At 40.1% G+C, this 17,426-nt stretch overlaps 1 long non-coding RNA gene across 1 annotated transcript in view; it reads left to right on the top strand.

Moving 5' to 3' along the window:
- LOC110394294 overlaps nt 1-12,700 on the top strand; it is a 156,204-nt gene extending 143,504 nt beyond the window's left edge. The window contains exons 7-8 of the long non-coding RNA XR_002435533.1: nt 11,828-12,000; nt 12,341-12,700. This is a non-coding gene — a long non-coding RNA (uncharacterized LOC110394294). The remainder of the gene's footprint in view (nt 1-11,827; nt 12,001-12,340) is intronic.

Genomic DNA, 17,426 nt, shown 5'->3' on the forward strand with positions numbered 1-17,426 from the left:
CAGGAGCTGACAGCCTTCTAGAAAGCACATAGCGTTTCCTGATTAATCAGCTGCATGGAGTGGGAAACATTGTACTCCTCTGGAATGCAGTCTGATAGTATATATATATACTATATTACTTGTGCTACATCTGTACTTCACTCCATTGGCCAAGAGAGGAAGCGGGAATCCATACAGAAGTAGAGCACATTGGGTGTAATTTCACCCAGGAAATATCTCTGCATTTTAGCACCAGTATGTTTTTCTGCCTATCCTTGAACCCTGCAAGAGCTGGAGGGGCTTTCAGCAACCATATTTCTTTACAGTATGTCTACAAAGTTTACATTAGGATCATTTGCACTTGGAAAATGAGAGAAAAGAGAAAGCTGTGGAAATCACTCTGCTGGATGTCTGCACTTCTACTTCAATGTTAAGTCTGTTCTGATAAGCTTTTTTCTCTTGTGATCCTAGCAGAAAAGATAATTTTGTAAATATGTACCATCCATTGTAGTCAATCACAACATTTCTTAGAATCATAGAATCATTACAGTTGGAAAAGACTTCCAAGATCAGGTCCATCCGTCAGCTCATCTCCACCATGTCCACTAAATCATGTCACCAAGTGACACATCTCCATGTTTCTTGAACATCTCCAGGCACAGTGACTCCACCACCTCCCTGGGCAGCCTGATCCAATGCCTGACTACTCCTCCAGAGAAGAAATTCTACCCAACATCCAACCTGAGCTGAGTGTTAGACTTCATTATAAGAGCACAACTGGAGCAAGTGAAGGTCTGATGCGTAGGTGGAAAATGAATCACTGTTCAAAGCTGTGTTTATCAACAATGGTCCTGGCTGATTGAGATGACACTTCTGGCAGGAGCATGGGTGGAATCTGAGTGTTGTTAGGCCCTGTTTCATGGTTTAAAAAAATAAAATGTTTCTGAATTGTTTGGAAATTTAACTTAAAAAATTGAATAGTTAACAGGAAATTTTTCATCTAATTTTGAATAATAATGACCAAGGTCAATTTCCAAGGAAAAAAAAAATCTAGAACTTTGTATATTCAGCTAGAAAATTAATTACTATCGTGAAACAAATTACCTTGTTGTCACAAAAATATGTCCCAGAATCAATCCAGTTTCCAAAAGTATCAGAATAGTTTTCAGTATAGTGAAAACAAGTTCTTTTATGGCAAAAATAGATGTCAGAACAAAACTGTACCTCCAGCTCTTCATAGTGCTTTAACACCAACCTGTAGAGACCAGCCCTAAACAGGACCCCGTATAACTGCATTTACAAGTGCTGGGCTTCTGTTAATCAGCCTGAGAAAACTGCAGCATGTGTTAGCCCAAAGCCAACCTCACACTAACTCAATTAATTGGTTTTTAAGCTTTTCACACTGCATTTGTTCACATGCAGAGCATGGGCAAAGCTATCTCACATCTGGTATGCAGCACCTCCCTAAAATGTGGCAAATTTTCAGCCCCTCTGATTCCTCCTTCAGTACAGAAGCATGGAATTGGCATTCTCCCCACGAACCTCTGAGAGGGCTGATGGCTGTAAGAGTGGTCCCATCCCATTTTCTACAGCCAATTTGCGTATTTCCTAGAGAAATATATGCTGCCAATTAAAAAATATTTAAAGCCCTATTAAAAACAACTTACTGGCTTGCCAGGGAGAAAAAAAAAATAAACAGCACTAGGTATATTTCGTGGCTTGTGAAATATACAGCACTGTCCAGTAGGCACTTGAGCTCTGCTACGCATTCGGATTATCTCCTGTTCTGAATGAATCACCACCTGGTGCTATAGATGATCTTGGTTAATTACCCCTCCTTGACATGAAGCAGAGCAGTTGTTGCAATTTTATGAGTCACAAACTGTGCTGGTAATAATAATAATTCTGCCACTAAGCCTTAACTTTATATCTTAATTGGAAAGAATGCTGTTTGATTGAGAAGTACAGTAGGAGGGGTGGGGGAAGAGATGCGAGGAAAATTAATGCCCGTAAAAAGTTTCAAAGAAACTCCTTATGGTGCTTGAGATCCACAAGTCAACAGGTAGATCAGAGTTCCTCTGAAATAAGATGTAAAATTGTAAATAATATAAAATAAGTATTGTAATAAATAAATGTCATAATAAATAAAATGTATAATGTATCATACAGAACTTTGGAAAATACAAGTGGACCAAGATATGCATTTACATGTATAGGTCCTAATACCTAAAATAGGACTGTACTCATCATAAACTCCTCTGCATTATGGAGAAAAATAGTTGTTCAGTCTCCTACAGTTCAAGTCACTCTCTGAAGGTATTTAGCTCCCGGTTGCCTGAAGAAATAACTATATCTCATTTTGCTTCCTTAGATACATGCATGGAATCCTTAGGGTGAAACTGGGCTTAGAACTAAGGTATAGATTTTCTCTCTGTGTCACTTACGGATAAGAAGTAATGGCCTTAAGTGACGCTGAGGCAGGATCAGAGTAGATGTTGGGAAGAATTTCTTCTCTGAAAGAGTGGTGTGGCACTGGAACAGGCTGCCCAGGGAGGTGTGAAATCTTAGTGGTCTTTTTCAACCTTAATGCTTCTGTGATTCTATGAATAAATACTTTTCCACCTCTATCATTCTGCTACTGTGCTGCCATAGTTGCTTGCTCATCTCATCTTCATGGGTGTTGATGACTGGTAAATTATCTGAGAATGACAGGATCCAGAACAAGAAACAATCATCCTTCTGTCCTCACTCCATCTAGAGCAAGAAAGCACTTTTTCTCCATAGCTACAGGACTAGGAAGTTGCAAAAGTAAAAGTGAAGCATGGAGGGCCCCTTATCAGCCACTCATCACCTTGATGGCTATACCAACCACAGCCTGTGAGCCCTTCATTCTGGTTCAGTCTCTTTCTTCAGTTCTAATTCTCCTTCATGAATACTTTCCTCCAGACACCCTTTCAAGCCCTGTTTTCCAACATGCAAATAACAAGATGGAGGACTCTGCATGTTTTTGTCTTCCCTCAGTACCACTCTGTCTGCAAGCTTCACTTCTCCCTTCTCAGAAGCAGAAGCAACTTGTGAAAGATGATGTTGCCCTTATCACAGGTTTCACATTCATTGGCAGGTTTCCAAGGACAGCTTAGGAAGGGGCTCATCATTTTCTTGGCTTAGCTGAAATGTATACAATGATGGCTTGGAAATAAAAGCTGTAAAGTGGAGTTAATAGCATTCTTACCTAGTTGAAACCACTAGGTTGCTACTTAACTCCTTTATATTCAAGCAGTTCTTGCACAGACCTAAAGACTGCCTTATCAAGCTACTGTATTCCTTCTGACATAAATCATTTTAATTTTAAAGTGTATCAAAAGAAATGGATGACAATTGAGAAGCAGGACAAGGGAAATAAAGAAGGAATGACTGAAGTGTCCAATTACCAATTTTTTTTTTTAATCTTCTAATGAAGAAATCAACTATTGCTGGAAACCTTCAAATTCTTAAAACCATCTGATAAAGGAAGTATTTCCAGGGCTGATTTTGCAAGGACAAACACTAGCACAAATCTTTTCTAATTCTCAGACAAATCACAAAGAGGGCATGGAACAAAGAGGATTTTGATGAGTGTGGGTTTAACTAAGTTTTTATGATCATTTGTGATTGTAACCCCTGTTGCACTTCTCAGAACAATCATTTTAAACATGTATGTGCCACCCATTCTCCATCTTTCCCATCCCTAAGCTATTAGGCACCATGGCTTCCTGAAAACTGCACCCAGGGTGTCTTGTACATACATCCAGGAACCTCATTTCACATTACAAGTAGATAGAATTTATGAGTTATCCCTCTCAGAACTTAATTTTGGTGTGAAATAGAACCTGTCTAAGGAACAGCTAGGTTAAAAGAGCGGAGTAGTTCCACATGCTTGCTTAGATGGTTCATGGCCTAAACTCTACTGACTTAGAGACTGCAGCAGTCATAATTATAGGCAGTAATGACAACCATGACAGCCAGTTTAGATAGAGAACCTGCCAGATACCTAAAGGAAGTAAGAGGAATCACAACTTCCTACAGTGAATTTTTTGTCTTTAACACGATGGCAGCTTCTTCTCTTTCAGAAACACAACGTGTATGAGCAGAAATACATACATTTTTCTTCTTATTGCTTATTTACTTCCATCCCTCAGTGAGAAAACCTATACCAGTAGTAGTAACTTCCATAACACAGCTCCTTCCAAATGAGACCTGTGGGCATATTGATCTCAAACAAGTGATGACCACCATAACAAATACACTTCTGTAGTGTAGACTCAATCCACAGCAGTTTGCATGTGATCCTGCCAAGAACTCAAGTATTTTTTGAACAGGGTTTCTGAGGATCTAATAGTGTCTAATTGTGGAATATAAGCAATTCTGGGTTCTGTTTTTTCAGTAGATATGCTTTGCCTTGGTACAGCTGGAGCAGTACTCTCTTTTGTTCCTCTGACACATCTCTTCCCAGCTGTGCATGAAGCAGCTGCTAAGCCACCCTAAATAACAGCTCATGGTGCCAGGAAAGAAATGAGAAGCCAGTTTTATTTTCCCAACTTGGGTATATGGCAGATCTCTCAAAGTAAGCCCTCTGCAGTGAAACAAGGAACCACATCTCTGTGAGAAAGGGATCACTATAGGAATCCCAAGAGATGCAAGACAATGTCCATGGTCCCATAGGAACTCTAGCAAAGAACACCCTTTCTAAAATTTCAGAACAATGTTGTGGAAGTATGGAAACAAAGGGAAATTACTATATAATGTTCACTAGTTAGTCTGCTGGGTTGTATTTTCACGTTTATTCCATGATCACCCAAAAGCATCTTTGCTCATCTGGCACAAGTTGACTGTACCTTAATTCTCTATTTTCAGCTCTCTACAATGTAAGCTGCTCATAGGATTTTGCTGCTGGTTAAAGATCTGCTGCTCATTGCAGATTTGCTCTCAGGCGGCAATAGATCTAATACTTGCATGTGGGCACACAATCTAGTTGCCCTAAGGCAAATCTATTCACAGATGACTGAGTAAGGGGCAGTAGATGAATACACAGAAACAATTCATAGAATCATAGAATCATAGAATATACCAAGCTTTAAGGGACCTGTAAGGATCATCAAGTCCAACTCCTGTCTCCACACAGGACCAGCACATAAATTAGACTATCAGACCATGATTCAACAGTAGGAACTGTGAGATAAAACATCTTGAGACGTATCCAGTATAATATGTCAGTGACATGCCTAGCATCACCAGGACAGGTTAACTGGTGTCCATAGTGTGCTCTGGTATGATGAAGATGAGGTTCCTCTCAAGTTCAAACATCAATAGAGATTGCAGTGACTCTCACTAGTGAAGGGGAATGCCCAAAGGCAAAGCTGAAATTTAACATTTCTGAGCCACAGGAAATTCCAGTTTTCTTAGGGAGAAAAATTCATTTCAGAATGAAAAGCAGAATTTTTCTGAGCTGCTGCCAGAAGGGAGAACTCCATATGCTGTCCCAGCCTACTCTCCCCTCATGCATTTTCAAATCTAGGTTTTAATAACCAGAGCCTTCAGGACTTCACAAGTCCTGCAGCCTCCACGCTTCCTCCCAGTGTTCCCAGGTTCTTGACGGAACATGTAAATCCTTCAGAGATTAAGAAAAAATCTTTCCAGCTCCAGTCTTCACTTCAGAACAATCAATACACTGAAAATCCCCAGTGCAAGTTTTTAGAAGGGCAAGACTTCTGTAAAAAGTGAGAAGGTTGTATTTTTGTACACAGAAACCATAACTGGCCATTACTCCAATATCTCCTAAGAAGTTCCTGTGGACAGTATTTTGTTTGAACCTCTCTTAAACTAGAATTCACAGCAGGGCTGCCTATTACTGTTGTTCAGGCAACTGGAAGGTTGGCATTTTCCTCCTTTTCAATGTTATTGGCAACCTTATCATTCTCTTAAGAGAATGTTTTCATTTGATGATTAGGGAACATTAATTCCAGTTTGCAGTGCCATCTGATGATGGAAAGTATTCATATATGATCTCATATAAAGAACAAAAAAGAGAATGAGATGTCTGTGGTTGACTTCAGTGTTCTTTGATCCAAGCCCTGAATCACAGTAGCTCTAATTGGGCATAATCAAAATGTGACTTTTATTACTGGGCAGGTTATGTAGAAGCCTAAAACGATTATATGTTTCTAGAAAATAGTACATTTCCTATGCTTTTCTCATTAACACTTTTATTTATTCCCAGAAATGCTGTAGAACAGGACTCTTTTCTAAGATAAAAAAGTGAAACAAGAGCTCAGGATTTGCAATGTGATTTAAAGATGCTAGAACTTAATGATCAAATATTCTGGATGTTGCTTACTTTGACCATATTCCCTTATGCACATACATCTTCATTCAGTAATATGTTCAAGACTTTAAATGAAGGTTTCATGCATGGCTGATATATTTTTAGTTCCCAACATAAATTTCTGCTACATTGTAGTGAAGTTTTTTTTTGTTTGTTTGTTTTTAGTGTGATGCATTGTTCCAGAAAAATAACAGAATTAATTGTCATATTTATCAAAAAACTCTGCTGGCTTATCTTTAGTAGTGGAGACAGAATGCAATGCAGCAACAGGAGTGTTGATAGAGATTCACGGTTTCCCTAGCTGGGTTTGGTTGCTGTGATTGTTTTATAGTCTTATCAGATTTGCTTTTGGATATGGAACTCACCTCTTTCTAAAATAAAATAAGTAGAAAATGCAAACTTCTCCCATTGCTGGATGAATGATGTCAGCCCTGTAAAATTGCAGCCAAAGATTTACCTCACTGAACTGGCAATGGAGGCAAACCTATTGTACTGGAAAGTGCAATGCGGAGATACTAAAACTGAGAAGTCTCCTGGAAGGGAAGCCATAGACCTTCGAGAAAAATTAGAGTCCTTGTGAACATAGGTATCTTAGGGTGCCCATGTCATCCCACTGCTGTGTAGATACTGAATGAATCCACTGCAGAATGACAGCAGCTCCTTCATAACTTATAACGAATTTCTACCCTGATTCTGCCTTTCCTTGATCCCCCGCCACCATGTCTCTCCAAAGCTCACAGTTTATTAATGGGTTTGTCAGGCAGGCTGATTCATCCCAGAGGAAGGCCATGTTTGAGAATAAATATATCAAAACGAAGAGCAAACGGTACACCACTGGATGAACAGCGCATGAAGAAGGAGTCAAGAAAATCAATAGGTTATTGAAATTGTAATTGGAGGAACTTATTTGTTTTTAATAATAATGTTATAAATCAAAAGATCCAGGCTGAGAGATTGGTATCAGGCAGGAGAGAAAGAGGAAAAATCAATTCTTGTGATGAGTTAATTCTCAAGTCACGCATGGCCACAGTTCAGTCATAATCTTTTCTTCATAAATTAATGCTTTTATCACTCCCAAGAGTGAGAGAGATAAACGCTGTTCTGTCCTGGGTGGAGAGGGAGTCACACGTAGTGATAGAGTGGGAATTTAGAGATGAAATTGAGCAATAATGCTTTGTCTTTTTTTGTCAAGGGGATAGAGCTGCCTCACTTAAAAAATAGTGGTCCCCTTCGGCCATATGGGAATATCTGCCTTACAGACTGCAATAGTGGGTGGATAGCAAACAGGAATTGAACTAGATATTTTTCAGATAGAGAGAGCAGGGAGGCTGTGGTTAATCACACATATGTATTTAAAGGTGAATGGGAAGTCCAGTACACACTGACTGAAAGGTCATCTTCCTGCTGCCAGAGGGTGAAAGAAAACACTATTCCATTGAAATTTGGAAATCTTCTCCTTCTCCTTGGAGAATGAGATGAGATGAGAGGTTTCCCTTCTCCACATAAGCTGGAGGGTTAGGATGTCTCTAACATGGCTCCAAAATAGGAATCACAGGGGTTGTTTATCAAGTAGTAGTACATGGGGAATTTTCCCCCATTTCTTCTTGGCAGCTTTTTCCTTTCAGTATCTAAAGTGGAGCTACAACAAAGAAGGGGACACATTCTTGAACAGGCTCTGTTGTGATTGGACAAGGGGAAATGATTTCAAACGAAAACAGAGGAGATTTAGATTAGATATAAAGAATGGCCTTAAAAGTGTCATCAGCAAACTTGCTGAGAGTTCACTCAATCCCACTTCGATGTCACTGATGATAGTGAAGAACATCAATCTCAGTACTGAGCCCTGAGGAACACCATTCATCACTGATCTCCATCTGGACATTGAGCCATTGACCACCACTCTCTGAGTACAATCTTGCAACCAGTTCCTTGTCCATCAGGCAGTATCAAATCCATATCTTTCCAATACGGAGAGAAGGATGTTATGCAGGACCATGTCAAAGGCCTTACTGAAGTCTGGATAGATGACATTAGTGACTCTTCCCTTGTCCAGTGACACAGTGATACCATCATAGAAGGCTACAAGCTTGGTCAGGCAGGACTTGCCCTTGGTGTAGTCATGCTGACTGTCCCATATCACCTCCCTCTCTTCCATGTGTCTTAGCAAAGCTTCATGGAAGATCTGCTCCATGATCTTCCCCATCATAGAGTTGAGGCTGACAGGTCGGTAGTTCCCTGGGTCTTCCTTTCTGCACATCCTTTCTGCATGTCCTGATGCACCACACTCAATAAGCACCAAAAGAATTACCTCAGACAGGTGGAAATACACAGTCAGAAGTCCTACCATTGGTGTCTGTGTAAGACACAGCCAAACTGGCAGCCCAGAAGAGATAGGTAATGAGGCTCCCTCTGCTTCCAACAAACCCCTTGGTCTTTTTTTGATCCTTTTACTGATGCAGAGAAATTTGTTTCTGTTTTTTCTGCTAGCAGCTGTTTGCCAGCAGCCTAATCTGAGCTCCTTTTCAGTAAGCAAATTAAACAGAGGAAGAGACCCATCTGATGCCAAGCTAAACCCAGCTGTTGCTTCCTTTTGAAAGCTGTATCACTAAAGGGCTGCAGAGAACAGTGTTGGCAAAGCCACAGGGTGACAAGCATGTCAGATAAGCGTAGGCACATCAAGAGCTCTCTTTCTATAGATGGCAGGCTGCCTGGCAGCTGGATGGAATTTCTATGTGGGTTTAATACACTTCTGCATTTGCAGGCAGCAGAAAAATAAGACCTGATACAACTTGGCACCCAACGAAGGATTTGAGGGCTGTGCAGCTCTCTCATGTCCTGGCATGCCATCCTCCGAGATTCAGGGAGTTATCTTTTTTTCAGAGATGTTCAGCACTCTCAATGAATTATTCCTCAATGACCTTCCCTGCTTTGGCTCCCATTCCACAACCCAATGTCCCCAGTAAAAGTCTTTGATTTAAAAAAGCCCATGCGCTCACAGGTTATCCCACGAGGCTCATGGATCATCTCAGCTTTGGGCTTCCACTTCTGGATTCTGGATCACTTCTGTGTCCAAGAGGAAATAATGTCCAAAGGGCAATTTGCACCTCAAACTCAAAGATATTTTGTGTCTTCCCTCACAGAGTATGATGTATATTGAGTTATGTGTTGTGTCAGGTGGAGGGGCTTAAAGAGGAATAGTATGTATATCTCTCAGAGAGAAACATCTCTTGTTACTGCTCTTTCAGTTCTGAAGATATGGCTCTGGGCCACATAATCTCCATTTTCTAGCAGTCTCCAAGCAAACTGGTCATCAGGGCTCCCCACTTCCAAGAACTGCTGCAATGCTAGTTTGTAAGAAGAGAAACACATTTTCTCCAGGATTGTCCCTGACTGGAAGAGTAGTTCTTCAAAATGTTCTGATCACTGTGGTCTACACCGATGGTGGGGTGGTGGGACCTGATATAGTTGTGGATGTTCCTGTTCTTTGCAGCAGATTTGGACCAGATGCGCTTTAAAGGTTCCTTCCAATTCAAACAGTTCTATAATTCTATGATTCTGTGACTCTGCTTTTTTTTCACAACTACTGCTATAGCTGATAACCTGGGGAAGGAAAATCCAGACTCAATTTCCCATGACAGATCCAGTTATTTAAGTGGTGAAGGACATGTGCCTCTTTTGATGGATCAGAGACTTGCACACAGATGCTCAAAAATGCTGACTTCTCACAGAACCAAGTTTTGAACTGCTTCAGAGTAAATTTTCATAGAATCATAGAATCATAGAGTCATTAAGGTTAGGAAAAAACACTAAGATTATCTACTCCAACTGTCAGCCCATCACAACTATGCCCATTGAACTATATTCCTCAGTGCCACATTTATCTTGAAAAACTCCACAGACTCTACCACCTTAACTCCCTAGTAAATATATGTTAAAAAAAACCAGTTCTTTTTTTATTCCAAAAAGTAAATTAATAATAGTAAAATATCATGAATAGTCTGCTTTGAAGTCCTTTAAAATAAAAGTAAAGGAAATGGGACAGATCTAAAAGATAGGCAATTCTTTCTGCAAGTTACTTTGATTCACAGCATAAGAGGCTTTAAAAAGTGTTAAAAGCAGTGCTGGTTGGTATAAGCAGTAACATAAGACACTGTGAAAAAAAAAAACAAACAAAATTTAATGTCTGACCCATAAGCCTCTTTCCACTCATTTTGCACTTAAAAATATTTCATAAAAGATGAAAGTCTGTATTCTGGTCTCACATCTCTCAGTTCAAATCCCATATACAGTGAAATGAGTTTCTCACACTGACATTATTTTAACTGAGGTCTTTAGCATACCAGTTTCCAACTCTTGGATTGCTTTCATTGCCAAGAAAGCTTTGGGAATCAAATGATATGAAGACGTCTGCACTGCATAAAACCACATTTTGAGTAGCATAAATACCATGCTAAATAAGTAACTCAGGTGTGGATATCAGCTCTGCAGTACTAAGCTTGGCCATTCATTGAATCCTGTGCAGCTTACAAAAAAAAATACTTTATTCCCCAATCCATTGTAAGGACAGTGTGAGCTGAAATTAATTATCGACTTAAAAAAGCATTTCTGTCATGGGTTAACACAACTTCCATGAGCTATCAGCACATTCTGGTACATTGTAAGGGACACATTTGAGATATCAGGTAATGAACTGAGAATGGGCCATGGAAATTTTGCAGAACCCTCATGAACATGGGTCCAGTGAGTTCTGGGTTATAGTTTGGTTGCCATGACTTTGTGGACCACTAGTAGACCACGGCCAAGGACCCATTTTTCAAGGAGAAGCATTGCATCAAAGGTAGACTTAAGGTAAGGTAAAAGACAAGAGTAGTTTGGTTTTTTGTAGTAGAGTTCCTTGATTTAAGAAGAAAAAGGTGAATAATTCTGCAACTTTATACTAGTGCTATAAGAACCCTGCCGTCTCTCATGATTTTTATTATATTCCATGGAGTTCAATGATTTTTAAGATCTCTTCCAATCTAAGCCATTCTATGATTGTATGATTCTATGATTTTATCATGAGTCTTGCATTATTTGCTATTTTTCCTTCAGTTCTAGCTACAGAATTTGGGTCTAGTATCTCTTTAATACACGTTGTATAACCTCCTAGCTGTGAAAAGAAACCTGAAAACACAAATCCTCCAGAGCTAGATGGCATAAAATCACTCTATCACCTCATTACATCTCCTGTTTATTCACTTTAGACTATGATTTTCCAACCTGGCCAGGGATTTAAGAGTGTTTTCCAGGTTTGTTATTGCAGCAGGTTATTTTCAAGCACATGGAATTCGTAAAATCAGTTAGGTGGATTTTACAGGCCCCCTCATCCTTAGCAGGAAAAGGGAGTTAATGAATAATAATAATACTAGTAATAATAGTGATAATAGTGGTAATAATAATAATAATATGTATAACACAGGGTGTTTTGTCATTCCCTGTTCCCAACAGAGAATATCTGAGAAATTTTCATGGTTGACTTGGAACTCAAAAGTGCTGAAAGCCAGGCAGCAAGTCCCAGGAGGAGAGGAATGAGTTAATGAAGAAGGAGGAGTTTGATTCTTCAGAGGAGAAATTCTGACTGGATTAAAGGAAGTGGCAACACTCCCAACATTTTTATTAAGGTCATAAATTCTGGTTAAGTTTTTCATCACATTAAGAGTATAGGTTTGAATTTTTAATACATAAGAGTGGGTACAGATGTAAATAGACACTATATTAAATAGAGTATACACGGTTGTATACTCTAGTTGTGGGTCAATGCGTATTATATAAACACCTATTTATAATTCCTGTCAAAATACAAAATACTTTTTTCTTTTCTTTTAAATTTTGTTTTATTGTACAAGAAACCCCAGGAATCACTCAAGGTACTTTAATGCCACAATTGCTACAAAATCACATAACCTCTGTACAGACCAGCAGGTTACAACCCCTCTTCAAGCTTTGTTCTCTATCCCACAGGAAATAGGAACAAAATTCTCACAGCCTTCAAACAGAGCACAATTCAGCACTGTACATCAGGGATCTGGTGCGAAGAGGTCTGGCTCCTCTCTGAGCTGAGCGGAGGTAATTGTGGTGCAGCAATGAGAAGCTCATTTCATTGCAGAGAAGAGAATAAGTGAGTCTGAATTCGGTAACAGCCAGAAGCCCTGCACAGCATTAATGAAACATCTGTGGAATATCCTCCCACTGAATCAAGGGCTTAAAGGCTGCAGGAGCTGTTGTTATTTTGTGGTTGTACTAATAAGACAAAAAGCATTTCCAGTTAATAGCTTCATTCACGTGAGGCCAAATCGTCTTTTCAGGGTTGCAGAAAGCAGAATATGCAGGAGGAAAAATATTTTCCTGGTATTCATATTTATGATACTTTCCAGGGTAATAGCCATGATGGTACTCAGTTAATAGCTGTAATGATGCTCCATGCAGGTGTTTCTACTTAAATACTCATTAACACTCTAATCTTCCTCTTCTGGCTGTAGCAATATCTCCATCCTGTCATGGGCTCCAGGGAGAGTAAAAAGTGATTCTGGGGAGAACCTCCGTGGTTCCCATTCTTAGTGGAAAGAAACTAGGCTTTTCTGCTCAGGAAAACACTGAGGTCTGACATCTGTGCCATTGGCCTGGGAAAAAAAAACATGCTCCAGAACCATTGGGTCCTACACGTCATGAGATTTCTCTGCAGACACTCTGGTTCAGATGAATGAAGACCAAGGGGTGATGTACGTGTCCTGACTATTTCCCTTGGCTAAGGTGAGAAATTGGTGTCTGAGAACAGAATATGTCCTAAAAACAAAATGTTTCCTCTTCTGTATGCAAAAGCCTGGGAAACTGACTGTAAGATACTTGTGATAAACACCAAGCTGTGTGCTGTGGTCGACACACCGGGGGATGGGATGCCATCCAGATATACCTAGACAGGCTTGAGCAGTGTGTCCATGTGAACCTCATGAGGTTCAGCAAATCCAAGTGCAAGGTCTTAGGGCTACAAGAAGGAAGGTACAGACTATTTAGTAGAGTCTGTTGTGATAGGACAAAGGGAAATGGTTTCAAAGTAAAACAGGGAAGATTTAGGTTGGACGTAAGTAAAAGTTTTTTAAAATAAGGGTAATGAAACACTGGAACAGGTTGTCCAGAGAGGTGGTGAAAGCCCCGTCCCTGGAGACATTCAATCTCAGGCTGAACAGGGTTCTGAGGAACCTGAGCTAGCTGCAGATATCCCTGTTCATTGCAGGGAATTTTGACTAGATGATCTTTAAAGGTCCCTTCCAACTCAAATGGATCTATGTCTCTATGATTTTAAGTCTTGAAAGTTTTATTTTGCTGTCTTATTACAACTCCGGACATTATTCAGAAAGAAAGATATACAGGGATTAAACTTTCCATATCTGACATGTTTAAAAAAATATATGGCTAAGAAATTGGTAGGTTTATTAATATCTCCCCTGGTTTCCTCCCTGCATCAGAACTGGTGGAAAAGCACACATAAGCACTCTGTAATCTGCCTCAACACCAGCTGCTGTGCGTTAGCAAAACTAATGCAAGCTACCTTGGCTAGTGGAGGTGAAGCACACAATTACTGCAATCAACTGTTTCAGTACAAAAGCATTCACACAAGCAGAAACAACACTTTCAGTGTGTTGAAAATAACATCTTTAAGATGTTTCCAAGTTATACATGTATTTGGATGTTGCTCAAGGTCACCCAGTCCCATAGCAGCAGAGACAAGAGCAAGACAATCCCATATCCCATTCAGAGCTCAAGGGGTGCCCCAGTTCTCTAATCCCCATGGCACAGATATCCCAGGCGAATTCTCATTGAGATTCCCAGCGAGTCCTTCTTTGGCTCATTCCGTATTCACCCAGTGTCGCTTCCTTTCAAAACTCATTAGTGACATTTATCCTCATTTGAATGAAAAGAAGCCACAAAGGTAAGATATACAGATGGCATATTGTCTGTGGAGAATCTTTATAGCTTGGAAAAGATTTAAAATAATAGAAAAAAAAGAAAGAATAGTATACTGTGGAGATAAAAACTCCACAGCAAATTATCTGTGGGAGAAAGAAAGACAAAGGCCTGCTGGAAGGCAGGGATTGCTCTGGGGAAGGAGCCAGGCAGTCTCTGGAGGAGCAGAGGAGAATCAGTGAAGAGCATTTTGCCTTTCAATATGATGAGAAAATAAAAAAGCAAAACATAATGATTAAGCACGTAGCCAGGAAGGAGTGAGGTGATGAGCAGAACAGACTCGTGGAAAATGAGTGGTACTCTAAGAGCAAAGTCATTTCTTGATGTAGAAGCTGGAAAGATTCAAATTCTCCAGTTTTGATTACATTCTGACTCTGCCAAAGCAAGGCCTAGAGGTGGACCATAGGGTCTAGGGGTGCTGGACCGTTCTCCAAGGAATGCTGCATCGTGACTGGAGACCTTCTCATTTTCAGCATAAATGTATTCATGCAACATTTCTACATATTTCTTACACCAATTTTGCCTTTTGCCCCTTGACACTCCCTGAAGCATATAAAGGGGCCAGTAATATTGAATATTCCAAGTTGGAATGGACTCAGGAGAGCCATGCCCATAGCCTGGCAGGTAAGGTCAGGTCCCACAGGCAGAGGAATGAATACACATTGATGTCAGGGCAGCTGCTCAGCCTTGGTCCAGAATCTCTTCTTTGAGAATCTGTTCAGTGAGTAACACAGCATGCCCTGTGACATCTGTGTCATCTAGGATTTCCCATTATCTGAAACATGCCATCCTACCTTTGCCTGTTCTCCCTTTGATATTTCTTCTGGCTCTTGTTTCAAAGACTCAGTTTATGTAGCACAGAATGTACCCCTAGTAGTCTGTAATACAGAATGTGTACAACATAAAATTTATACTCCCACATAGCATTTTAAAGCCTATAACAGAAATCTGTGAGCAATATTATGTCCTCTCTGCACTTTATATAATTATTATGTGCTTTGGGATTGAAGTTATCTTTACTATATATGTGTGTACAGCACTTGCACTATACAGATTTGGACCACATTTAAAATTTCTAGGTATTGCTATGAAGTCTACAGGTTTATTGGATGAAATTTTTTATAACAGCTAAAGAGGCTTTCCTAGGATTATGACATCCATGCAGCCCACTTTGCAAAAAAAAAAAAAAAAAAAAAACAGCAGATGAAGGAATAAAGAAATGCGGTGGAAGCAAGATAAATCCAGATATATGCAGGTTATGTTGGCAGTTCACATACTTAGCAGTAAGAGAAAATAATATTTGATGATGATATAAAGCCTGGAGCACTTCTCCTACGAAGACAGGTTAAGGGAGTTGGGCTTGTTTAGCCTGGAGAAGAGTAGTCTCTGGGGAGACCTCATTGTGGCTTTCAAGTACTCGAAGAGAGCTTACAAGCAGCAGGTGGACCAACTTTTTACACAATCTGATGGTGATAGGGCAAGGGGGAATGGCTGTAAACTAAAAGAGCAGATATTTAGGTTAGATGTTAGGAATTTTTTTTTTTTTACTCAGAGGGTGATGAGACACTGGAAAAGGCTGCCCTGAGAGTTTGTGGATGTCCCATCCCTGTATGTGTTCAAGACCAGGTTGGTTGGGGCCCTGGGCAGCCTGATCTGGTGGGTGGAGACCGATCCATGGCAGAGTGGTTGGAACTAGATGATCTTTAATGTCCCCTCCAACCTAAGCCATTCTATGATTCTATGAATATATTGGAAAGTTTTTGAAATGGAGCACTGGATTTAGCAGTCTTTTAAACAGCTGAGGCAGAAGGACGACACCTTTCACTTTACCTCATGCAGATGAACATCTTCATCCATCCTTTCACCTCTGTGCAAACCAATGGAGAAATTACATTCTGGGAGACATTTATTGGAGATGCTGACTTTTAGTATGGCTTTTCTCTCTGTAGTTGGTGAATACAGTCTAAGATCAGGTTTCTTTGACCTGGATATAGATTTTATAGGAAGTCACCTTCTGTAGTCCCTGGGAGTCTCTCATTAGAGACAGTGAAGTTTGAAGTACTGTCCCTTCATGATAAGGCAATTGTCTATGTTTCTTCAGATGATTCATGCCACTGGCTTCATTTACTGTACTGGCTAGATCTCCCATACGTGTAATACCAGTGTTACCAAGTAGCTCAGGGAATTCCAATCTATCGTGCCACTGGGTATAGATCTTTTCTTACTTAAGTATGGCATATGAAGGCAGAGCTGAGGTTGCCTTGACTGTTTTCTCTAGAAATGAACCAGCTGGAATCTCAAAGACCTTAACAACGTCCAGAAGCACTAGCAAAATTCAGGAACATACTACGCATTCCCTACTTAGTTTTATGATGCCTCCCTAGCCACAGAATAGCACAAAAAAAAACCATCTTGCAGTTAGAAGGGATCCATAAAATGAGCTCTTGAGTCCCACGCTACACAGCTCCACCCAACCAACTGCTCATCCTTTTCTGTATCTGAAACTAATAAAACCCTAAAACCCTTCTGCTTGCACCTCATTGTCTCATTTCAGTCAACCCCACAAGCTGAGGTCAAAAGCGTTTGGTGTTATGCAACTCCACTGTGATCCTGCTCAGGTTTCGATGTGGTACGGAGGGACATGGTTTAGTGGGTGTGGTGGTGATGGGCTGATGATTGGATATGATGATCTTGAAGGTCCTTTCCAACCTTGATGATTTTATGATTCTATGAGTGGGCACGACTGTGATGGGTCGGCAGGTGAATTTGATGATCCTAGAGGTCTTTTCAAACCTTACTGATTCTATGACTTTATGTGTTAAATGATACTTTTTTCTGGAGGATCATCCACTTCCCAACATTCAAATGCAACCAGTCACTCTGTATTCATGTTTTTTCCCCACAGTTTTTATCTCTGTGATTTATATGCTCATGCTGTTCTTTGCAGTCGGCAGATCCCTGTTATCTCTCAAATTGTTTTCAAAAACACTTCTTAAATGGCATGCAGAATGAGCTGAGGATTATCTTCCACTATAGAGAAACCATTCTGGTAGGATTTGTTATAGCACTCACGCACATCACCATC

Source organism: Numida meleagris, chromosome 2 (assembly GCF_002078875.1).
Source record: "Numida meleagris isolate 19003 breed g44 Domestic line chromosome 2, NumMel1.0, whole genome shotgun sequence".
NCBI lineage: Eukaryota > Metazoa > Chordata > Aves > Galliformes > Numididae > Numida > Numida meleagris.